Source organism: Diceros bicornis, unplaced genomic scaffold, assembly GCF_020826845.1.
Source record: "Diceros bicornis minor isolate mBicDic1 unplaced genomic scaffold, mDicBic1.mat.cur scaffold_843_ctg1, whole genome shotgun sequence".
NCBI classification, from domain to species: Eukaryota; Metazoa; Chordata; class Mammalia; order Perissodactyla; family Rhinocerotidae; genus Diceros; species Diceros bicornis.
Genome location: NW_026691722.1, coordinates 32,729 through 52,880, shown reverse-complemented (window position 1 = coordinate 52,880; position 20,152 = coordinate 32,729). Strand labels below are relative to the sequence as shown.

Below are 20,152 nucleotides of genomic sequence, written 5' to 3'. Positions count from 1 at the left end.
TGACGTTTGGCTCCTGGTGGATATCTCGCAGTCACTTTGGTTTCTAAAACATCGAAGGAAAATACCGTGAATCTGGCTGGCTGAGATGTTCCGTGTCCCCTCGCTCAGGCGCCTCGCTCTCTTCCCCCTGGTCCTGGCCCTGTCTGTCAGAGGTAGTGGAAGAGTCCCCTGAGACAACATTGCCGCGAGCGGGCACCGGACTCCTGAGACCGAGGCTGCGCGTCCTAGGGCCCAGGAGTGATTGCCTGCCCCAGGGCCACTGCCTCCTTGCCTGAGGCCCAGCTCAAGCACGACCACCCTGCCGTGGGCAAGCTGCCTCTTCTGCAGAGGCTCTCTGTGTCTGTGTGTCTGTGCCGGTGGGGGTCTGTCTAGGTCGGTTGTCTTGGATCCTCTCAGTGGCTCTGTCTCTCCGCTCCTCGCGCAGGAGCTCTCCTGCGTCCCCACGGGGGGTACGAGCGTGGGCGGGGTCTCAGGCTCGGTGGGGGGCGTGGGGGTAACGGTGCCCCGCCCCCCACCCCGACGCGAACCGAGGGAGGGCGGCGGGGTTCCGCCGATGCCCTCTGGTCGCCAGGGTGGCTCGGGGTGGTTTGGGGCCCCTCGGGGCCGGCCCGGAGCAGCGGCGGCCAGGCCCCGGGCTGGGAGGCTCCTCGGGCCGGAGGGGGCTCAGAGGAGCGCGGGCCGGGGGGCCCTGACGCCGCGACGCCTCCCGCCGCACGGCCCGGAGCAGCCCGATCTCCTGCGACCTCGGGAGCGAGCCGAGCGGGCGCGAGCCTGGAGACTCCCGGGATGGGGCGGGAGAGCGCCTAGACTGGCGCCCCGCCCCCCGCCCGCGGGGGTGCCAGAGGCCTCTCAGGCCCTGGGCGGGCGGCAGGGCAGCGCACCGCAGGGTTTGGCTGGCCAGGCGGCGGGCGGCGGCGGCGGCGGCGGCGGCGGCGGCAGGTGGAGCGCGGCGGGCCGGCGGCAGCGGGCGGGGGCGGGGGGGGGGCGGGGCGCCGGCGGCTTGTGAGCCTCACAGGGCTCTGGGGGCGCGCGTCACAGAGCTCTGGGGGCGCGCGTCACAGGGCTCTGGGCGCGCGCCTGACAGGGGCCTGGGGGCCCGCGTCACAGGGGCCGGGGCTGCCCGGCGCGCCTTCTTAGGGGCGCCCGGCGGCGGCCCCAACGTCTACGGCCATACCACCCTGAACGCGCCCGATCTCGTCTGATCTCGGAAGCTAAGCAGGGTCGGGCCTGGTTAGTACTTGGATGGGAGACCGCCTGGGAATACCGGGTTGCTGTAGGCTTTTTGCCTCCCGCCGTCTCCCTCTCCTTTTGCCACCGCCCCCAGCGCGGCTCCCTCGGCACACCGGCCGCCCCTCCGGCCTCCGCGCCCGCCCCCACCCCCACCGCTGCCCAGCTGCTGCCCGTGTGCGCGACAGCCGCCCAGGCGCGGGCAGGCTGTCGAAGCCCAGCCCTTCAACCTCGCGGCCCCCCCCCACCGGGACCCCGGGCCCACTGGGGCCCGGCGTGACCCCGACTCCGCGCTCGTGGGCTCCCTGTGTCCTCGGCCTCTTCCCAGCCGCTAGGGGCCCGACAGACCCGAGCAGTTCACTCGGCCGCCCCAACCAGTTGGTAGCGTCATCGCGGTCTCGTGGGAGAGAATGGATTCCGTTCCCCCGTGGGGGGGGGGGGTGGAGCCCAACGGATCAGAAAGCTACAAGCACCAAATACTTCTTCCGGAGCTGAGGCACCACAGGAACCTGGTGAAGGTTTTCAGAAGACCGTCTGCAAAAGGACAGGGGAAAATGGGTTAGGGGAGCATTTCAGGCAGTTCATCCAAAACGCCACGGCTTCTGGATTTTCTGATGTTTGTGGGTGTGTCTCAATCAAGTTAGTGCGTTGTTCTCACTTGTGATCTCACTCAAAATAAACGTTCGTTTCCGCCCCTGTGTCTCGACGTGTCACTTTTCATTTATTTATCTTTGTTTGTTTGTTTTTCTCAAAGAAGTCCCCTTCCCCAGTTTGATAACTTTCCGGCCCCACGTGACCGGCATCCTTTTTCTTTTTCTTCCTGGCCCTGCCTTTACTTGAAATATTGACGTTTGGCTCCTGGTGGATATCTCGCAGTCACTTTGGTTTCTAAAACATCGAAGGAAAATACCGTGAATCTGGCTGGCTGAGATGTTCCGTGTCCCCTCGCTCAGGCGCCTCGCTCTCTTCCCCCTGGTCCTGGCCCTGTCTGTCAGAGGGGTAGTGGAAGAGTCCCCTGAGACAACATTGCCCGAGCGGCACCGGACTCCTGAGACCGAGGCTGCGCGTCCTAGGGCCCCAGGAGTGATTGCCTGCCCCAGGGCCACTGCCTCCTTGCCTGAGGCCCAGCTCAAGCACGACCACCCTGCCGTGGGCAAGCTGCCTCTTCTGCAGAGGCTCTCTGTGTCTGTGTGTCTGTGCCGGTGGGGGTCTGTCTAGGTCGGTGTCTTGGATCCTCTCAGTGGCTCTGTCTCTCCGCTCCCTCGCACAGGAGCTCTCCTGCGTCCCCACGGGGGGGACGAGCGTGGGCGGGGTCTCAGTCTCGGTGGGGGGCGTGGGGGTAACGGTGCCCCGCCCCCCGCCCCGACGCGAACCGAGGGAGGGCGGCGGGGGTTCCGCCGATGCCCTCTGGTCGCCAGGGTGGCTCGGGGTGGTTTGGGGCCCCTCGGGGCCGGCCCGGAGCAGCGGCGGCCAGGCCCGGGCTGGGAGGCTCCTCGGGCCGGAGGGGGCTCAGAGGAGCGCGGGCCGGGGGGCCCCTGACGCCGCGACGCCTCCCGCCGCACGGCCCGGAGCAGCCCGATCTCCTGCGACCTCGGGAGCGAGCCGAGCGGGGCGCGAGCCTGGAGACTCCCGGGATGGGGCGGGGAGGGAGAGCGCCTAGACTGGCGCCCCGCCCCCCGCCCGCGGGGTGCCAGAGGCCTCTCAGGCCCTGGGCGGGCGGCAGGGCAGCGCACCGCAGGGTTTGGCTGGCCAGGCGGCGGCGGCGGCGGCGGCGGCGGCGGCGGCGGCGGCGGGCGGCGGCGGGCGGCGGCGGCGGCGGCAGGTGGAGCGCGGCGGGCCGGCGGCAGCGGGCAAGGCGGGGGGGGGGGGGGGCGGGGCGCCGGCGGCTTGTGAGCCTCACAGGGCTCTGGGGGCGCGCGTCACAGAGCCTGGGGGCGCGCGTCCACAGGGCTCTGGGCGCGCGCCTGACAGGGGCCTGGGGGCCCGCGTCACAGGGGCCGGGGCGGCCCGGCGCGCCTTCTTAGGGGCGCCCGGCGGCGGCCCCGACGTCTACGGCCATACCACCCTGAACGCGCCCGATCTCGTCTGATCTCGGAAGCTAAGCAGGGTCGGGCCTGGTTAGTACTTGGATGGGAGACCGCCTGGGAATACCGGGTGCTGTAGGCTTTTTGCCTCCCGCCGTCTCCCTCTCCTTTTGCCACCGCCCCAGCGCGGCTCCCTCGGCACACCGGCCGCCCCTCCGGCCTCCGCGCCCGCCCCCACCCCCACCGCTGCCCAGCTGCTGCCCGTGTGCGCGACAGCCGCCCAGGCGCGGGCAGGCTGTCGAAGCCCAGCCCTTCAACCTCGCGGCCCCCCCCACCGGGACCCCGGGCCCACTGGGGCCCGGCGTGACCCCGACTCCGCGCTCGTGGGCTCCCTGTGTCCTCGGCCTCTTCCCAGCCGCTAGGGGCCCGACAGACCCGAGCAGTTCACTCGGCCGCCCCAACCAGTTGGTAGCGTCATCGCGGTCGCGTCGGAGAGAATGGATTCCGTTCCCCCGTAGGGGGAGGGGGGGGCCAACGGATCAGAAAGCTACAAGCAGCAAATACTTCTTCCGGAGCTGAGGCACCACAGGAACCTGGTGAAGGTTTTCAGAAGACCGTCTGCAAAAGGACAGGGGAAAATGGGTTAGGGGAGCATTTCAGGCAGTTCATCCAAAACGCCACGGCTTCTGGATTTTCTGATGTTTGTGGTGTGTCTCAATCAAGTTAGTGCGTTGTTCTCACTTGTGATCTCACTCAAAATAAACGTTCGTTTCCGCCCCTGTGTCTCGACGTGTCACTTTTCATTTATTTATCTTTGTTTGTTTGTTTTTCTCAAAGAAGTCCCTTCCCCAGTTTGATAACTTTCCGGCCCCACGTGACCGGCATCCTTTTTCTTTTTCTTCCTGGCCCTGCCTTTACTTGAAATATTGACGTTTGGCTCCTGGTGGATATCTCGCAGTCACTTTGGTTTCTAAAACATCGAAGGAAAATACCGTGAATCTGGCTGGCTGAGATGTTCCGTGTCCCCTCGCTCAGGCGCCTCGCTCTCTTCCCCCTGGTCCTGGCCCTGTCTGTCAGAGGTAGTGGAAGAGTCCCCTGAGACAACATTGCCCGAGCGGCACCGGACTCCTGAGACCGAGGCTGCGCGTTCCTAGGGCCCCAGGAGTGATTGCCTGCCCCAGGGCCACTGCCTCCTTGCCTGAGGCCCAGCTCAAGCACGACCACCCTGCCGTGGGCAAGCTGCCTCTTCTGCAGAGGCTCTCTGTGTCTGTGTGTCTGTGCCGGTGGGGGTCTGTCTAGGTCGGTGTCTTGGATCCTCTCAGTGGCTCTGTCTCTCCGCTCCCTCGCGCAGGAGCTCTCCTGCGTCCCCACGGGGGGGACGAGCGTGGGCGGGGTCTCAGGCTCGGTGGGGGGCGTGGGGGTAACGGTGCCCCGCCCCCCACCCCGACGCGAACCGAGGGAGGGCGGCGGGGTTCCGCCGATGCCCTCTGGTCGCCAGGGTGGCTCGGGGTGGTTTGGGGCCCCTCGGGGCCGGCCCGGAGCAGCGGCGGCCAGGCCCCGGGCTGGGAGGCTCCTCGGGCCGGAGGGGGCTCAGAGGAGCGCGGGCCGGGGGGCCCTGACGCCGCGACGCCTCCCGCCGCACGGCCCGGAGCAGCCCGATCTCCTGCGACCTCGGGAGCGAGCCGAGCGGGCGCGAGCCTGGAGACTCCCGGGATGGGGCGGGGAGAGCGCCTAGACTGGCGCCCCGCCCCCCGCCCGCGGGGTGCCAGAGGCCTCTCAGGCCCTGGGCGGGCGGCAGGGCAGCGCACCGCAGGGTTTGGCTGGCCAGGCGGCGGCGGCGGCGGCGGCGGCGGCGGCGGGCGGCAGGTGGAGCGCGGCGGGCCGGCGGCAGCGGGCGGGGCGGGGGGGGGGCGGGGCGCCGGCGGCTTGTGAGCCTCACAGGGCTCTGGGGGCGCGCGTCACAGAGCTCTGGGGGCGCGCGTCACAGGGCTCTGGGCGCGCGCCTGACAGGGGCCTGGGGGCCCGCGTCACAGGGGCCGGGGCTGCCCGGCGCGCCTTCTTAGGGGCGCCCGGCGGCGGCCCCAACGTCTACGGCCATACCACCCTGAACGCGCCCGATCTCGTCTGATCTCGGAAGCTAAGCAGGGTCGGGCCTGGTTAGTACTTGGATGGGAGACCGCCTGGGAATACCGGGTGCTGTAGGCTTTTTGCCTCCCGCCGTCTCCCTCTCCTTTTGCCACCGCCCCCAGCGCGGCTCCCTCGGCACACCGGCCGCCCCTCCGGCCTCCGCGCCCGCCCCCCACCCCCACCGCTGCCCAGCTGCTGCCCGTGTGCGCGACAGCCGCCCAGGCGCGGGCAGGCTGTCGAAGCCCAGCCCTTCAACCTCGCGGCCCCCCCCCCACCGGGACCCCGGGCCCACTGGGGCCCGGCGTGACCCCGACTCCGCGCTCGTGGGCTCCCTGTGTCCTCGGCCTCTTCCCAGCCGCTAGGGGCCCGACAGACCCGAGCGTTCACTCGGCCGCCCCAACCAGTTGGTAGCGTCATCGCGGTCTCGTGGGAGAGAATGGATTCCGTTCCCCCGTGGGGGGGGGGGGGTGGAGCCCAACGGATCAGAAAGCTACAAGCACCAAATACTTCTTCCGGAGCTGAGGCACCACAGGAACCTGGTGAAGGTTTTCAGAAGACCGTCTGCAAAAGGACAGGGGAAAATGGGTTAGGGGAGCATTTCAGGCAGTTCATCCAAAACGCCACGGCTTCTGGATTTTCTGATGTTTGTGGTGTGTCTCAATCAAGTTAGTGCGTTGTTCTCACTTGTGATCTCACTCAAAATAAACGTTCGTTTCCGCCCCTGTGTCTCGACGTGTCACTTTTCATTTATTTATCTTTGTTTGTTTGTTTTTCTCAAAGAAGTCCCCTTCCCCAGTTTGATAACTTTCCGGCCCCACGTGACCGGCATCCTTTTTCTTTTTCTTCCTGGCCCTGCCTTTACTTGAAATATTGACGTTTGGCTCCTGGTGGATATCTCGCAGTCACTTTGGTTTCTAAACATCGAAGGAAAATACCGTGAATCTGGCTGGCTGAGATGTTCCGTGTCCCCTCGCTCAGGCGCCTCGCTCTCTTCCCCCTGGTCCTGGCCCTGTCTGTCAGAGGTAGTGGAAGAGTCCCCTGAGACAACATTGCCCGAGCGGGCACCGGGACTCCTGAGACCGAGGCTGCGCGTCCTAGGGCCCCAGGAGTGATTGCCTGCCCCAGGGCCACTGCCTCCTTGCCTGAGGCCCAGCTCAAGCACGACCACCCTGCCGTGGGCAAGCTGCCTCTTCTGCAGAGGCTCTCTGTGTCTGTGTGTCTGTGCCGGTGGGGGTCTGTCTAGGTCGGTGTCTTGGATCCTCTCAGTGGCTCTGTCTCTCCGCTCCCTCGCACAGGAGCTCTCCTGCGTCCCCACGGGGGGGACGAGCGTGGGCGGGGTCTCAGTCTCGGTGGGGGGCGTGGGGGGTAACGGTGCCCCGCCCCCCGCCCCGACGCGAACCGAGGGAGGGCGGCGGGGTTCCGCCGATGCCCTCTGGTCGCCAGGGTGGCTCGGGGTGGTTTGGGGCCCCTCGGGGCCGGCCCGGAGCAGCGGCGGCCAGGCCCCGGGCTGGGAGGCTCCTCGGGCCGGAGGGGGCTCAGAGGAGCGCGGGCCGGGGGGGCCCTGACGCCGCGACGCCTCCCGCCGCACGGCCCGGAGCAGCCCGATCTCCTGCGACCTCGGGAGCGAGCCGAGCGGGCGCGAGCCTGGAGACTCCCGGGATGGGGCGGGAGAGCGCCTAGACTGGCGCCCCGCCCCCCGCCCGCGGGGTGCCAGAGGCCTCTCAGGCCCTGGGCGGGCGGCAGGGCAGCGCACCGCAGGGTTTGGCTGGCCAGGCGGCGGCGGCGGCGGCGGCGGCGGCGGGCAGGTGGAGCGCGGCGGGCCGGCGGCAGCGGGCGGGGCGGGGGGGGGGGGGGGCGGGGCGCCGGCGGCTTGTGAGCCTCACAGGGCTCTGGGGGCGCGCGTCACAGAGCTCTGGGGGCGCGCGTCACAGGGCTCTGGGCGCGCGCCTGACAGGGGCCTGGGGGCCCGCGTCACAGGGGCCGGGGCGGCCCGGCGCGCCTTCTTAGGGGCGCCCGGCGGCGGCCCCGACGTCTACGGCCATACCACCCTGAACGCGCCCGATCTCGTCTGATCTCGGAAGCTAAGCAGGGTCGGGCCTGGTTAGTACTTGGATGGGAGACCGCCTGGGAATACCGGGTGCTGTAGGCTTTTTGCCTCCCGCCGTCTCCCTCTCCTTTTGCCACCGCCCCCAGCGCGGCTCCCTCGGCACACCGGCCGCCCCTCCGGCCTCCGCGCCCGCCCCCACCCCCACCGCTGCCCAGCTGCTGCCCGTGTGCGCGACAGCCGCCCAGGCGCGGGCAGGCTGTCGAAGCCCAGCCCTTCAACCTCGCGGCCCCCCCCCACCGGGACCCCGGGCCCACTGGGGCCCGGCGTGACCCCGACTCCGCGCTCGTGGGCTCCCTGTGTCCTCGGCCTCTTCCCAGCCGCTAGGGGCCCGACAGACCCGAGCAGTTCACTCGGCCGCCCCAACCAGTTGGTAGCGTCATCGCGGTCTCGTGGGAGAGAAATGGATTCCGTTCCCCCGTGGGGGGGGGGGTGGAGCCCAACGGATCAGAAAGCTACAAGCACCAAATACTTCTTCCGGAGCTGAGGCACCACAGGAACCTGGTGAAGGTTTTCAGAAGACCGTCTGCAAAAGGACAGGGGAAAATGGGTTAGGGGAGCATTCAGGCAGTTCATCCAAAACGCCACGGCTTCTGGATTTTCTGATGTTTGTGGTGTGTCTCAATCAAGTTAGTGCGTTGTTCTCACTTGTGATCTCACTCAAAATAAACGTTCGTTTCCGCCCCTGTGTCTCGACGTGTCACTTTTCATTTATTTATCTTTGTTTGTTTGTTTTTCTCAAAGAAGTCCCCTTCCCCAGTTTGATAACTTTCCGGCCCCACGTGACCGGCATCCTTTTTCTTTTTCTTCCTGGCCCTGCCTTTACTTGAAATATTGACGTTTGGCTCCTGGTGGATATCTCGCAGTCACTTTGGTTTCTAAAACATCGAAGGAAAATACCGTGAATCTGGCTGGCTGAGATGTTCCGTGTCCCCTCGCTCAGGCGCCTCGCTCTCTTCCCCCTGGTCCTGGCCCTGTCTGTCAGAGGTAGTGGAAGAGTCCCCTGAGACAACATTGGCCCGAGCGGCACCGGACTCCTGAGACCGAGGCTGCGCGTCTAGGGCCCCAGGAGTGATTGCCTGCCCCAGGGCCACTGCCTCCTTGCCTGAGGCCCAGCTCAAGCACGACCACCCTGCCGTGGGCAAGCTGCCTCTTCTGCAGAGGCTCTCTGTGTCTGTGTGTCTGTGCCGGTGGGGGGTCTGTCTAGGTCGGTGTCTTGGATCCTCTCAGTGGCTCTGTCTCTCTCCGCTCCTCGCACAGGAGCTCTCCTGCGTCCCCACGGGGGGGGACGAGCGTGGGCGGGGTCTCAGTCTCGGTGGGGGGCGTGGGGGGTAACGGTGCCCCGCCCCCCGCCCCGACGCGAACCGAGGGAGGGCGGCGGGGTTCCGCCGATGCCCTCTGGTCGCCAGGGTGGCTCGGGGTGGTTTGGGGCCCCTCGGGGCCGGCCCGGAGCAGCGGCGGCCAGGCCCCGGGCTGGGAGGCTCCTCGGGCCGGAGGGGGCTCAGAGGAGCGCGGGCCGGGGGGCCCTGACGCCGCGACGCCTCCCGCCGCACGGCCCGGAGCAGCCCGATCTCCTGCGACCTCGGGAGCGAGCCGAGCGGGGCGCGAGCCTGGAGACTCCCGGGATGGGGCGGGGAGAGCGCCTAGACTGGCGCCCCGCCCCCCGCCCGCGGGGTGCCAGAGGCCTCTCAGGCCCTGGGCGGGCGGCAGGGCAGCGCACCGCAGGGTTTGGCTGGCCAGGCGGCGGCGGCGGCGGCGGCGGCGGCGGCGGCGGCGGCGGCGGCAGGTGGAGCGCGGCGGGCCGGCGGCAGCGGGCGGGGCGGGGGGGGGCGGGGCGCCGGCGGCTTGTGAGCCTCACCGGGCTCTGGGGGCGCGCGTCACAGAGCTCTGGGGGCGCGCGTCACAGGGCTCTGGGCGCGCGCCTGACAGGGGCCTGGGGGGCCCGCGTCACAGGGGGCCGGGGCGGCCCGGCGCGCCTTCTTAGGGGCGCCCGGCGGCGGCCCCGACGTCTACGGCCATACCACCCTGAACGCGCCCAATCTCGTCTGATCTCGGAAGCTAAGCAGGGTCGGGCCTGGTTAGTACTTGGATGGGAGACCGCCTGGGAATACCGGGGTGCTGTAGGCTTTTTGCCTCCCGCCGTCTCCCTCTCCTTTTGCCACCGCCCCCAGCGCGGCTCCCTCGGCACACCGGCCGCCCCTCCGGCCTCCGCGCCCGCCCCCACCCCCACCGCTGCCCAGCTGCTGCCCGTGTGCGCGACAGCCGCCCAGGCGCGGGCAGGCTGTCGAAGCCCAGCCCTTCAACCTCGCGGCCCCCCCCCACCGGGACCCCGGGCCCACTGGGGCCCGGCGTGACCCCGACTCCGCGCTCGTGGGCTCCCTGTGTCCTCGGCCTCTTCCCAGCCGCTAGGGGCCCGACAGACCCGAGCAGTTCACTCGGCCGCCCCAACCAGTTGGTAGCGTCATCGCGGTCGCGTCGGAGAGAATGGATTCCGTTCCCCCGTAGGGGGAGGGGGGGGCCAACGGATCAGAAAGCTACAAGCAGCAAATACTTCTTCCGGAGCTGAGGCACCACAGGAACCTGGTGAAGGTTTTCAGAAGACCGTCTGCAAAAGGACAGGGGAAAATGGGTTAGGGGAGCATTTCAGGCAGTTCATCCAAAACGCCACGGCTTCTGGATTTTCTGATGTTTGTGGTGTGTCTCAATCAAGTTAGTGCGTTGTTCTCACTTGTGATCTCACTCAAAATAAACGTTCGTTTCCGCCCCTGTGTCTCGACGTGTCACTTTTCATTTATTTATCTTTGTTTGTTTTTCTCAAAGAAGTCCCCTTCCCCAGTTTGATAACTTTCCGGCCCCACGTGACCGGCATCCTTTTTCTTTTTCTTCCTGGCCCTGCCTTTACTTGAAATATTGACGTTTGGCTCCTGGTGGATATCTCGCAGTCACTTTGGTTTCTAAAACATCGAAGGAAAATACCGTGAATCTGGCTGGCTGAGATGTTCCGTGTCCCCTCGCTCAGGCGCCTCGCTCTCTTCCCCCTGGTCCTGGCCCTGTCTGTCAGAGGTAGTGGAAGAGTCCCCTGAGACAACATTGCCCGAGCGGCACCGGGACTCCTGAGACCGAGGCTGCGCGTCCTAGGGCCCCAGGAGTGATTGCCTGCCCCAGGGCCACTGCCTCCTTGCCTGAGGCCCAGCTCAAGCACGACCACCCTGCCGTGGGCAAGCTGCCTCTTCTGCAGAGGCTCTCTGTGTCTGTGTGTCTGTGCCGGTGGGGGTCTGTCTAGGTCGGTGTCTTGGATCCTCTCAGTGGCTCTGTCTCTCCGCTCCCTCGCACAGGAGCTCTCCTGCGTCCCCACGGGGGGGACGAGCGTGGGCGGGGTCTCAGTCTCGGTGGGGGGCGTGGGGGTAACGGTGCCCCGCCCCCCGCCCCGACGCGAACCGAGGGAGGGCGGCGGGGTTCCGCCGATGCCCTCTGGTCGCCAGGGTGGCTCGGGGTGGTTTGGGGCCCCTCGGGGCCGGCCCGGAGCAGCGGCGGCCAGGCCCCGGGCTGGGAGGCTCCTCGGGCCGGAGGGGGCTCAGAGGAGCGCGGGCCGGGGGGCCCTGACGCCGCGACGCCTCCCGCCGCACGGCCCGGAGCAGCCCGATCTCCTGCGACCTCGGGAGCGAGCCGAGCGGGCGCGAGCCTGGAGACTCCCGGGATGGGGCGGGAGAGCGCCTAGACTGGCGCCCCGCCCCCCGCCCGCGGGGTGCCAGAGGCCTCTCAGGCCCTGGGCGGGCGGCAGGGCAGCGCACCGCAGGGTTTGGCTGGCCAGGCGGCGGCGGCGGCGGCGGCGGCGGCGGCGGCGGCGGCGGCGGCGGCAGGTGGAGCGCGGCGGGCCGGCGGCAGCGGGCGGGGCGGGGGGGGGGGGGGCGGGGCGCCGGCGGCTTGTGAGCCTCACAGGGCTCTGGGGGCGCGCGTCACAGAGCTCTGGGGGCGCGCGTCACAGGGCTCTGGGCGCGCGCCTGACAGGGGCCTGGGGGCCCGCGTCACAGGGGCCGGGGCGGCCCGGCGCGCCTTCTTAGGGGCGCCCGGCGGCGGCCCCGACGTCTACGGCCATACCACCCTGAACGCGCCCGATCTCGTCTGATCTCGGAAGCTAAGCAGGGTCGGGCCTGGTTAGTACTTGGATGGGAGACCGCCTGGGAATACCGGGTGCTGTAGGCTTTTTGCCTCCCGCCGTCTCCCTCTCCTTTTGCCACCGCCCCCAGCGCGGCTCCCTCGGCACACCGGCCGCCCCTCCGGCCTCCGCGCCCGCCCCCACCCCCACCGCTGCCCAGCTGCTGCCCGTGTGCGCGACAGCCGCCCAGGCGCGGGCAGGCTGTCGAAGCCCAGCCCTTCAACCTCGCGGCCCCCCCCACCGGGACCCCGGGCCCACTGGGGCCCGGCGTGACCCCGACTCCGCGCTCGTGGGCTCCCTGTGTCCTCGGCCTCTTCCCAGCCGCTAGGGGCCCGACAGACCCGAGCAGTTCACTCGGCCGCCCCAACCAGTTGGTAGCGTCATCGCGGTCGCGTCGGAGAGAATGGATTCCGTTCCCCCGTAGGGGGAGGGGGGGGCCAACGGATCAGAAAGCTACAAGCAGCAAATACTTCTTCCGGAGCTGAGGCACCACAGGAACCTGGTGAAGGTTTTCAGAAGACCGTCTGCAAAAGGACAGGGGAAAATGGGTTAGGGAGCATTTCAGGCAGTTCATCCAAAACGCCACGGCTTCTGGATTTTCTGATGTTTGTGGTGTGTCTCAATCAAGTTAGTGCGTTGTTCTCACTTGTGATCTCACTCAAAATAAACGTTCGTTTCCGCCCCTGTGTCTCGACGTGTCACTTTTCATTTATTTATCTTTGTTTGTTTGTTTTTCTCAAAGAAGTCCCCTTCCCCAGTTTGATAACTTTCCGGCCCCACGTGACCGGCATCCTTTTTCTTTTTCTTCCTGGCCCTGCCTTTACTTGAAATATTGACGTTTGGCTCCTGGTGGATATCTCGCAGTCACTTTGGTTTCTAAAACATCGAAGGAAAATACCGTGAATCTGGCTGGCTGAGATGTTCCGTGTCCCCTCGCTCAGGCGCCTCGCTCTCTTCCCCCTGGTCCTGGCCCTGTCTGTCAGAGGTAGTGGAAGAGTCCCCTGAGACAACATTGCCCGAGCGGCACCGGACTCCTGAGACCGAGGCTGCGCGTCCTAGGGCCCCAGGAGTGATTGCCTGCCCCAGGGCCACTGCCTCCTTGCCTGAGGCCCAGCTCAAGCACGACCACCCTGCCGTGGGCAAGCTGCCTCTTCTGCAGAGGCTCTCTGTGTCTGTGTGTCTGTGCCGGTGGGGGTCTGTCTAGGTCGGTGTCTTGGATCCTCTCAGTGGCTCTGTCTCTCCGCTCCCTCGCGCAGGAGCTCTCCTGCGTCCCCACGGGGGGGACGAGCGTGGGCGGGGTCTCAGTCTCGGTGGGGGGCGTGGGGGTAACGGTGCCCCGCCCCCCGCCCCGACGCGAACCGAGGGAGGGCGGCGGGGTTCCGCCGATGCCCTCTGGTCGCCAGGGTGGCTCGGGGTGGTTTGGGGCCCCTCGGGGCCGGCCCGGAGCAGCGGCGGCCAGGCCCCGGGCTGGGAGGCTCCTCGGGCCGGAGGGGGCTCAGAGGAGCGCGGGCCGGGGGGCCCTGACGCCGCGACGCCTCCCGCCGCACGGCCCGGAGCAGCCCGATCTCCTGCGACCTCGGGAGCGAGCCGAGCGGGCGCGAGCCTGGAGACTCCCGGGATGGGGCGGGAGAGCGCCTAGACTGGCGCCCCGCCCCCCGCCCGCGGGGTGCCAGAGGCCTCTCAGGCCCTGGGCGGGCGGCAGGGCAGCGCACCGCAGGGTTTGGCTGGCCAGGCGGCGGCGGCGGCGGCGGCGGCGGCGGCGGCGGCGGCGGCGGCAGGTGGAGCGCGGCGGGCCGGCGGCAGCGGGCGGGGCGGGGGGGGGGGGGGGGGGCGGGGCGCCGGCGGCTTGTGAGCCTCACAGGGCTCTGGGGGCGCGCGTCACAGAGCTCTGGGGGCGCGCGTCACAGGGCTCTGGGCGCGCGCCTGACAGGGGCCTGGGGGCCCGCGTCACAGGGGCCGGGGCGGCCCGGCGCGCCTTCTTAGGGGCGCCCGGCGGCGGCCCCGACGTCTACGGCCATACCACCCTGAACGCGCCCGATCTCGTCTGATCTCGGAAGCTAAGCAGGGTCGGGCCTGGTTAGTACTTGGATGGGAGACCGCCTGGGAATACCGGGTGCTGTAGGCTTTTTGCCTCCCGCCGTCTCCCTCTCCTTTTGCCACCGCCCCCAGCGCGGCTCCCTCGGCACACCGGCCGCCCCTCCGGCCTCCGCGCCCGCCCCCACCCCCACCGCTGCCCAGCTGCTGCCCGTGTGCGCGACAGCCGCCCAGGCGCGGGCAAGCTGTCGAAGCCCAGCCCTTCAACCTCGCGGCCCCCCCCACCGGGACCCCGGGCCCACTGGGGCCCGGCGTGACCCCGACTCCGCGCTCGTGGGCTCCCTGTGTCCTCGGCCTCTTCCCAGCCGCTAGGGGCCCGACAGACCCGAGCAGTTCACTCGGCCGCCCCAACCAGTTGGTAGCGTCATCGCGGTCGCGTCGGAGAGAATGGATTCCGTTCCCCCGTAGGGGGAGGGGGGGGCCAACGGATCAGAAAGCTACAAGCAGCAAATACTTCTTCCGGAGCTGAGGCACCACAGGAACCTGGTGAAGGTTTTCAGAAGACCGTCTGCAAAAGGACAGGGGAAAAATGGGTTAGGGGAGCATTTCAGGCAGTTCATCCAAAACGCCACGGCTTCTGGATTTTCTGATGTTTGTGGTGTGTCTCAATCAAGTTAGTGCGTTGTTCTCACTTGTGATCTCACTCAAAATAAACGTTCGTTTCCGCCCCTGTGTCTCGACGTGTCACTTTTCATTTATTTATCTTTGTTTGTTTGTTTTTCTCAAAGAAGTCCCCTTCCCCAGTTTGATAACTTTCCGGCCCCACGTGACCGGCATCCTTTTTCTTTTTCTTCCTGGCCCTGCCTTTACTTGAAATATTGACGTTTGGCTCCTGGTGGATATCTCGCAGTCACTTTGGTTTCTAAAACATCGAAGGAAAATACCGTGAATCTGGCTGGCTGAGATGTTCCGTGTCCCCTCGCTCAGGCGCCTCGCTCTCTTCCCCCTGGTCCTGGCCCTGTCTGTCAGAGGTAGTGGAAGAGTCCCCTGAGACAACATTGCCCGAGCGGCACCGGACTCCTGAGACCGAGGCTGCGCGTCCTAGGGCCCCAGGAGTGATTGCCTGCCCCAGGGCCACTGCCTCCTTGCCTGAGGCCCAGCTCAAGCACGACCACCCTGCCGTGGGCAAGCTGCCTCTTCTGCAGAGGCTCTCTGTGTCTGTGTCTGTGCCGGTGGGGGTCTGTCTAGGTCGGTGTCTTGGATCCTCTCAGTGGCTCTGTCTCTCCGCTCCCTCGCGCAGGAGCTCTCCTGCGTCCCCACGGGGGGGACGAGCGTGGGCGGGGTCTCAGTCTCGGTGGGGGGCGTGGGGGTAACGGTGCCCCGCCCCCCGCCCCGACGCGAACCGAGGGAGGGCGGCGGGGTTCCGCCGATGCCCTCTGGTCGCCAGGGTGGCTCGGGGTGGTTTGGGGCCCCTCGGGGCCGGCCCGGAGCAGCGGCGGCCAGGCCCCGGGCTGGGAGGCTCCTCGGGCCGGAGGGGGCTCAGAGGAGCGCGGGCCGGGGGGCCCTGACGCCGCGACGCCTCCCGCCGCACGGCCCGGAGCAGCCCGATCTCCTGCGACCTCGGGAGCGAGCCGAGCGGGCGCGAGCCTGGAGACTCCCGGGATGGGGCGGGAGAGCGCCTAGACTGGCGCCCCGCCCCCCGCCCGCGGGGTGCCAGAGGCCTCTCAGGCCCTGGGCGGGCGGCAGGGCAGCGCACCGCAGGGTTTGGCTGGCCAGGCGGCGGCGGCGGCGGCGGCGGCGGCAGGTGGAGCGCGGCGGGCCGGCGGCAGCGGGCGGGGCGGGGGGGGGCGGGGCGCCGGCGGCTTGTGAGCCTCACAGGGCTCTGGGGGCGCGCGTCACAGAGCTCTGGGGGCGCGCGTCACAGGGCTCTGGGCGCGCGCCTGACAGGGGCCTGGGGGCCCGCGTCACAGGGGCCGGGGCGGCCCGGCGCGCCTTCTTAGGGGCGCCCGGCGGCGGCCCCGACGTCTACGGCCATACCACCCTGAACGCGCCCGATCTCGTCTGATCTCGGAAGCTAAGCAGGGTCGGGCCTGGTTAGTACTTGGATGGGAGACCGCCTGGGAATACCGGGTGCTGTAGGCTTTTTGCCTCCCGCCGTCTCCCTCTCCTTTTGCCACCGCCCCCAGCGCGGCTCCCTCGGCACACCGGCCGCCCCTCCGGCCTCCGCGCCCGCCCCCACCCCCACCGCTGCCCAGCTGCTGCCCGTGTGCGCGACAGCCGCCCAGGCGCGGGCAGGCTGTCGAAGCCCAGCCCTTCAACCTCGCGGCCCCCCCCACCGGGACCCCGGGCCCACTGGGGCCCGGCGTGACCCCGACTCCGCGCTCGTGGGCTCCCTGTGTCCTCGGCCTCTTCCCAGCCGCTAGGGGCCCGACAGACCCGAGCAGTTCACTCGGCCGCCCCAACCAGTTGGTAGCGTCATCGCGGTCGCGTCGGAGAGAATGGATTCCGTTCCCCCGTAGGGGGAGGGGGGGGCCAACGGATCAGAAAGCTACAAGCAGCAAATACTTCTTCCGGAGCTGAGGCACCACAGGAACCTGGTGAAGGTTTTCAGAAGACCGTCTGCAAAAGGACAGGGGAAAATGGGTTAGGGGAGCATTTCAGGCAGTTCATCCAAAACGCCACGGCTTCTGGATTTTCTGATGTTTGTGGTGTGTCTCAATCAAGTTAGTGCGTTGTTCTCACTTGTGATCTCACTCAAAATAAACGTTCGTTTCCGCCCCTGTGTCTCGACGTGTCACTTTTCATTTATTTATCTTTGTTTGTTTGTTTTTCTCAAAGAAGTCCCCTTCCCCAGTTTGATAACTTTCCGGCCCCACGTGACCGGCATCCTTTTTCTTTTTCTTCCTGGCCCTGCCTTTACTTGAAATATTGACGTTTGGCTCCTGGTGGATATCTCGCAGTCACTTTGGTTTCTAAAACATCGAAGGAAAATACCGTGAATCTGGCTGGCTGAGATGTTCCGTGTCCCCTCGCTCAGGCGCCTCGCTCTCTTCCCCCTGGTCCTGGCCCTGTCTGTCAGAGGTAGTGGAAGAGTCCCCTGAGACAACATTGCCCGAGCGGCACCGGACTCCTGAGACCGAGGCTGCGCGTCCTAGGGCCCCAGGAGTGATTGCCTGCCCCAGGGCCACTGCCTCCTTGCCTGAGGCCCAGCTCAAGCACGACCACCCTGCCGTGGGCAAGCTGCCTCTTCTGCAGAGGCTCTCTGTGTCTGTGTGTCTGTGCCGGTGGGGGTCTGTCTAGGTCGGTGTCTTGGATCCTCTCAGTGGCTCTGTCTCTCCGCTCCCTCGCGCAGGAGCTCTCCTGCGTCCCCACGGGGGGGACGAGCGTGGGCGGGGTCTCAGTCTCGGTGGGGGGCGTGGGGGTAACGGTGCCCCGCCCCCCGCCCCGACGCGAACCGAGGGAGGGCGGCGGGGTTCCGCCGATGCCCTCTGGTCGCCAGGGTGGCTCGGGGTGGTTTGGGGCCCCTCGGGGCCGGCCCGGAGCAGCGGCGGCCAGGCCCCGGGCTGGGAGGCTCCTCGGGCCGGAGGGGGCTCAGAGGAGCGCGGGCCGGGGGGCCCTGACGCCGCGACGCCTCCCGCCGCACGGCCCGGAGCAGCCCGATCTCCTGCGACCTCGGGAGCGAGCCGAGCGGGCGCGAGCCTGGAGACTCCCGGGATGGGGCGGGAGAGCGCCTAGACTGGCGCCCCGCCCCCCGCCCGCGGGGTGCCAGAGGCCTCTCAGGCCCTGGGCGGGCGGCAGGGCAGCGCACCGCAGGGTTTGGCTGGCCAGGCGGCGGCGGCGGCGGCGGCGGCGGCAGGTGGAGCGCGGCGGGCCGGCGGCAGCGGGCGGGGCGGGGGGGGGCGGGGCGCCGGCGGCTTGTGAGCCTCACAGGGCTCTGGGGGCGCGCGTCACAGAGCTCTGGGGGCGCGCGTCACAGGGCTCTGGGCGCGCGCCTGACAGGGGCCTGGGGGCCCGCGTCACAGGGGCCGGGGCGGCCCGGCGCGCCTTCTTAGGGGCGCCCGGCGGCGGCCCCGACGTCTACGGCCATACCACCCTGAACGCGCCCGATCTCGTCTGATCTCGGAAGCTAAGCAGGGTCGGGCCTGGTTAGTACTTGGATGGGAGACCGCCTGGGAATACCGGGTGCTGTAGGCTTTTTGCCTCCCGCCGTCTCCCTCTCCTTTTGCCACCGCCCCCAGCGCGGCTCCCTCGGCACACCGGCCGCCCCTCCGGCCTCCGCGCCCGCCCCCACCCCCACCGCTGCCCAGCTGCTGCCCGTGTGCGCGACAGCCGCCCAGGCGCGGGCAGGCTGTCGAAGCCCAGCCCTTCAACCTCGCGGCCCCCCCCACCGGGACCCCCGGGCCCACTGGGGCCCGGCGTGACCCCGACTCCGCGCTCGTGGGCTCCCTGTGTCCTCGGCCTCTTCCCAGCCGCTAGGGGCCCGACAGACCCGAGCAGTTCACTCGGCCGCCCCAACCAGTTGGTAGCGTCATCGCGGTCGCGTCGGAGAGAATGGATTCCGTTCCCCCGTAGGGGGAGGGGGGGGCCAACGGATCAGAAAGCTACAAGCAGCAAATACTTCTTCCGGAGCTGAGGCACCACAGGAACCTGGTGAAGGTTTTCAGAAGACCGTCTGCAAAAGGACAGGGGAAAATGGGTTAGGGGAGCATTTCAGGCAGTTCATCCAAAACGCCACGGCTTCTGGATTTTCTGATGTTTGTGGTGTGTCTCAATCAAGTTAGTGCGTTGTTCTCACTTGTGATCTCACTCAAAATAAACGTTCGTTTCCGCCCCTGTGTCTCGACGTGTCACTTTTCATTTATTTATCTTTGTTTGTTTGTTTTTCTCAAAGAAGTCCCCTTCCCCAGTTTGATAACTTTCCGGCCCCACGTGACCGGCATCCTTTTTCTTTTTCTTCCTGGCCCTGCCTTTACTTGAAATATTGACGTTTGGCTCCTGGTGGATATCTCGCAGTCACTTTGGTTTCTAAAACATCGAAGGAAAATACCGTGAATCTGGCTGGCTGAGATGTTCCGTGTCCCCTCGCTCAGGCGCCTCGCTCTCTTCCCCCTGGTCCTGGCCCTGTCTGTCAGAGGTAGTGGAAGAGTCCCCTGAGACAACATTGCCCGAGCGGCACCGGACTCCTGAGACCGAGGCTGCGCGTCCTAGGGCCCCAGGAGTGATTGCCTGCCCCAGGGCCACTGCCTCCTTGCCTGAGGCCCAGCTCAAGCACGACCACCCTGCCGTGGGCAAGCTGCCTCTTCTGCAGAGGCTCTCTGTGTCTGTGTGTCTGTGCCGGTGGGGGTCTGTCTAGGTCGGTGTCTTGGATCCTCTCAGTGGCTCTGTCTCTCCGCTCCCTCGCGCAGGAGCTCTCCTGCGTCCCCACGGGGGGGACGAGCGTGGGCGGGGTCTCAGTCTCGGTGGGGGGCGTGGGGGTAACGGTGCCCCGCCCCCCGCCCCGACGCGAACCGAGGGAGGGCGGCGGGGTTCCGCCGATGCCCTCTGGTCGCCAGGGTGGCTCGGGGTGGTTTGGGGCCCCTCGGGGCCGGCCCGGAGCAGCGGCGGCCAGGCCCCGGGCTGGGAGGCTCCTCGGGCCGGAGGGGGCTCAGAGGAGCGCGGGCCGGGGGGCCCTGACGCCGCGACGCCTCCCGCCGCACGGCCCGGAGCAGCCCGATCTCCTGCGACCTCGGGAGCGAGCCGAGCGGGCGCGAGCCTGGAGACTCCCGGGATGGGGCGGGAGAGCGCCTAGACTGGCGCCCCGCCCCCCGCCCGCGGGGTGCCAGAGGCCTCTCAGGCCCTGGGCGGGCGGCAGGGCAGCGCACCGCAGGGTTTGGCTGGCCAGGCGGCGGCGGCGGCGGCGGCGGCGGCGGCGGCGGCGGCGGCGGCAGGTGGAGCGCGGCGGGCCGGCGGCAGCGGGCGGGGCGGGGGGGGGGGGGGCGGGGCGCCGGCGGCTTGTGAGCCTCACAGGGCTCTGGGGGCGCGCGTCACAGAGCTCTGGGGGCGCGCGTCACAGGGCTCTGGGCGCGCGCCTGACAGGGGCCTGGGGGCCCGCGTCACAGGGGCCGGGGCGGCCCGGCGCGCCTTCTTAGGGGCGCCCGGCGGCGGCCCCGACGTCTACGGCCATACCACCCTGAACGCGCCCGATCTCGTCTGATCTCGGAAGCTAAGCAGGGTCGGGCCTGGTTAGTACTTGGATGGGAGACCGCCTGGGAATACCGGGTGCTGTAGGCTTTTTGCCTCCCGCCGTCTCCCTCTCCTTTTGCCACCGCCCCCAGCGCGGCTCCCTCGGCACACCGGCCGCCCCTCCGGCCTCCGCGCCCGCCCCCACCCCCACCGCTGCCCAGCTGCTGCCCGTGTGCGCGACAGCCGCCCAGGCGCGGGCAGGCTGTCGAAGCCCAGCCCTTCAACCTCGCGGCCCCCCCCACCGGGACCCCGGGCCCA

The 20,152-nt window shown here is 68.6% G+C and overlaps 10 non-coding genes across 10 annotated transcripts; all 10 read left to right on the top strand.

The window, feature by feature from the left end:
* The first annotated feature begins 1,160 nt into the window (after window positions 1-1,160).
* Window positions 1,161-1,280, top strand: LOC131403771 (5S ribosomal RNA). Its single transcript, XR_009219515.1, has one exon. It is a non-coding gene; the product is annotated as a 5S ribosomal RNA (ribosomal RNA).
* A 1,994-nt stretch (window positions 1,281-3,274) lies between these two features.
* On the top strand, window positions 3,275-3,393 carry LOC131403770 (5S ribosomal RNA). Its single transcript, XR_009219514.1, has one exon. It is a non-coding gene; the product is annotated as a 5S ribosomal RNA (ribosomal RNA).
* Window positions 3,394-5,337: 1,944 nt separating this feature from the next.
* Window positions 5,338-5,456, top strand: LOC131403769 (5S ribosomal RNA). Its single transcript, XR_009219513.1, has one exon. It is a non-coding gene; the product is annotated as a 5S ribosomal RNA (ribosomal RNA).
* A 1,952-nt stretch (window positions 5,457-7,408) lies between these two features.
* LOC131403768 (5S ribosomal RNA) lies at window positions 7,409-7,527 on the top strand. Its single transcript, XR_009219512.1, has one exon. It is a non-coding gene; the product is annotated as a 5S ribosomal RNA (ribosomal RNA).
* Window positions 7,528-9,489: 1,962 nt separating this feature from the next.
* On the top strand, window positions 9,490-9,609 carry LOC131403773 (5S ribosomal RNA). Its single transcript, XR_009219517.1, has one exon. It is a non-coding gene; the product is annotated as a 5S ribosomal RNA (ribosomal RNA).
* Window positions 9,610-11,566: 1,957 nt separating this feature from the next.
* LOC131403767 (5S ribosomal RNA) lies at window positions 11,567-11,685 on the top strand. Its single transcript, XR_009219511.1, has one exon. It is a non-coding gene; the product is annotated as a 5S ribosomal RNA (ribosomal RNA).
* Window positions 11,686-13,644: 1,959 nt separating this feature from the next.
* LOC131403766 (5S ribosomal RNA) lies at window positions 13,645-13,763 on the top strand. The gene has a single exon (XR_009219510.1). It is a non-coding gene; the product is annotated as a 5S ribosomal RNA (ribosomal RNA).
* A 1,932-nt stretch (window positions 13,764-15,695) lies between these two features.
* LOC131403765 (5S ribosomal RNA) lies at window positions 15,696-15,814 on the top strand. Its single transcript, XR_009219509.1, has one exon. It is a non-coding gene; the product is annotated as a 5S ribosomal RNA (ribosomal RNA).
* A 1,933-nt stretch (window positions 15,815-17,747) lies between these two features.
* Window positions 17,748-17,866, top strand: LOC131403764 (5S ribosomal RNA). Its single transcript, XR_009219508.1, has one exon. It is a non-coding gene; the product is annotated as a 5S ribosomal RNA (ribosomal RNA).
* A 1,957-nt stretch (window positions 17,867-19,823) lies between these two features.
* LOC131403761 (5S ribosomal RNA) lies at window positions 19,824-19,942 on the top strand. The gene has a single exon (XR_009219506.1). It is a non-coding gene; the product is annotated as a 5S ribosomal RNA (ribosomal RNA).
* Window positions 19,943-20,152: the final 210 nt, after the last annotated feature.